The sequence below is a fragment of the Nanorana parkeri genome, unplaced genomic scaffold (genome assembly GCF_000935625.1).
Source record: "Nanorana parkeri isolate BGI_ZX_2015 unplaced genomic scaffold, ASM93562v1 scaffold25, whole genome shotgun sequence".
Classification (NCBI taxonomy): domain Eukaryota; kingdom Metazoa; phylum Chordata; class Amphibia; order Anura; family Dicroglossidae; genus Nanorana; species Nanorana parkeri.
Window position 1 is genome coordinate 853,225 of NW_017306293.1, and position 2,946 is coordinate 856,170.

Genomic DNA, 2,946 nt, shown 5'->3' on the forward strand with positions numbered 1-2,946 from the left:
TATCTCCCTTACGTTGGTGGTCAGTGCTTAGCGTGCCTTCTTACGTTGGTGGTCAGTGCTTAGCGTGCCTTCTTACATTGGTCAGTTCTCAGCGCCTCCCTTACATTGGTGGTCAGTTCTCAGCGCCTCCCTTACATTGGTGGTCAGTTCTCAGCGCCTCCCTTACATTGGTGGTCAGTTCTCAGCGCCTCCCTTACATTGGTGGTCAGTTCTCAGTGCATCCCTTACATTAGTGGTCAGTTATCAGTGCCTCCCTACATTGGTGGTCAGTTATCAGTGCCTCCCTTACATTGGTGGTCAGTTCTCAGTGCCTCCCTTACATTGGTGGTCAGTTCTCAGTGCCCCTTTTACATAGCTGGTTAATTCTCAGTGCCCCTTTACATAGCTGGTTAATTATCAGTGCCCCTTTACATTGGTGGTCAAATCTTAATGCTCCTGTCACATTGGTAGTCAATTCTCAGTTGCTCCCACTGACACCAACAATTGGCTCCTATTTTGCTCTGACCCCAAACAATTGGCTCCTATTTTGTGCTCTATGACAACGACTAACACCTATTTCGCTCCTACTGCCACAAAATATTTGGGCTTATTTTATTCCACTGACTGCATAGAATGAAGCTTATTTTATTTAGCTGACACCAACAATTGGGACATACTTTACTCCCCATGACCCCAATAATTTTACCCTTATTTTACCCATACTTTCTCTTCAGTATACCCCAGACCCTATTTGGTCTAAAATTGCCTCTCAGCAGCACAGTAACTGCACAATTATATAGCACTGACTATGTGCACTGAGCAGCACACTGGAACTTATTTACCTCAAAGCTGTTTGTCAGGATGTTGAATATCTAACTTTGTATGGGGGGATTTGGTGGAGGATGGAAAGTTTATGCTGTGAAGAAGAGGGTTCGGTGAGCCCTGTACTTTGGAGAGATGTTGGTCAGTATAGGATTTGACTGCAGAAATTGACTCTTTTTATAAAGAGATTAAAGTGTTTATTCAATGAAATAGGTTTCACTTAGCCACACCCACATTTTGGCATGGTGCACTCAGCGCACCACTGTTTTATCCATCTGGTTAGCTTATCTCTGACATCTCTGTGTTGATGGTGGGTTGCCTTTGAAGCTGGACGAAAATTGCAATTTATGGCAAGCCACTGCTAGGTCCAAGCTCTGCAAGCTATTTACAAACTGTTATACCCTTGGTACATGGTGCCCCGTCATCTTGACTGCTTTGTCCAAGACACAGGGAACTGCTCCCGTGACTGCCCTGATAGGGGAACCAATATTCACATATGATGAACCTGTCTCACGGTACGCCTGTGGATGCAAGTCTGTAGGATAATCTCCTGTTGGGCACCAACATACCTGAAACTCTGAATGAAGCACTCCTCAGGCTGGGCACACACCTTACAACCATCGCAAGACTTGTCTTGCGATGGTTGTAAGGTACTTAAAAAAACGTACGATCTGCCTATCTTGCATAGGCAGATCGTACTTGCGATGATCGCAAGCCACGCCCCCTGAAGGGCGGGTTTCCGATGACCGCAATGCCGAACGGGCAGTGTGCGCTTGTGCACACCGGCCCGTACGGCTTTTATCGTAGGAACATGCCACAAACCCGCCGAACATCGTACGATGCTCGGCGGGTTTTTGAACATGTCCGTAAGTTAAAAGTTGTGCGACCTTACAGTAGTAGAGGTCGCACGGCTTCCACACACCTTACGATAATCGTACGATCGCGGGATTTCCCACGATTATCGTAAGGTGTGTGGGGACCTTCAGTCCCCAGCTGGAAGGTCTTACAAAATTTAATTTTAAACTAATGACACGTTTTCACAGCTAAGAAACGCACCATAGCGACAGCCTGGTTAACCGACTCCCTTTCGATAGCTAAAATCAAAAGAAGAATACACTAAACATTCTGTAATGAAATACTGAGCGCAAAACTAAGAACATCCAAATTTAAAAAGGTGCAGGAGCTGTGCCACTATCCTTATAGACTTAGCTTCTTCTCACACCTCTGCAACGTAACATTGCAGAGGTGCATTGTGGTGTGCTGCGGTGGAGCAGCCCTACCACAGCTAAATCACACTCAGGGAGAGCAAGCTCCTTTTTTTTTTTAACCGCACTGCACCGCATCACATGGTAATAGGTAAATAGGTGGTGTGATACAATGCAATGCGAAAAGGTGAATGAAGCGCACCCAACATTGCAACATGTGATGCAGGATCGCGTGCGGCATCACCAGAGGCGAAGCTAGACATTCCATCACCCGGGGCAAAGACTCAGACAAGTTTTTCATCCAAATGACGGCGGCACCCCTCCTGATCCACCGCAGAGTTGAGGCATCAAATCGCCTCATTCTCCAGTACCGCTTTGTTAATTTAGAAGCTGCTTCTGGGCTTGCTTCTATTTTCCTGGCGGTGCCCCTTATAATCTGTCATGGAAGAGAGACTTGAATGAAGTGAATTCAAGCCTCACCTCCATGGTGGATCAGAAGGGGTGAGGCCGCACCAAAAGAAAAGGAGCACAGAAGCAGATCTAAATACACTAATCCACCAAGGAGGTTCATTACGCAGCAATACATTATACAGCAATGCAGAATACCACCAGCTAAAGAGGACTACAAATCCCAGCAATGCATAATACAGCAATACAGAATAATATGAAGCGTCACAGTCTGTGTTGCTCTGGTCTGGTGGCCTGATGTCAGTTGTAATGCAGAGGTCAGAGGCCAGCAGTGTGACGCAGAGTACAGAGGCCAGCGGTGGGACGCAGAGTACAGAGGCCAGCGGTGGGACGCAGAGTACAGAGGCCAGCGGTGGGACGCAGAGTACAGAGGCCAGCGGTGGGACGCAGAGTACAGAGGCCAGCGGTGGGACGCAGAGTACAGAGGCCAGCGGTGGGACGCAGAGTACAGAGGCCAGCGGTGGGACGCAGA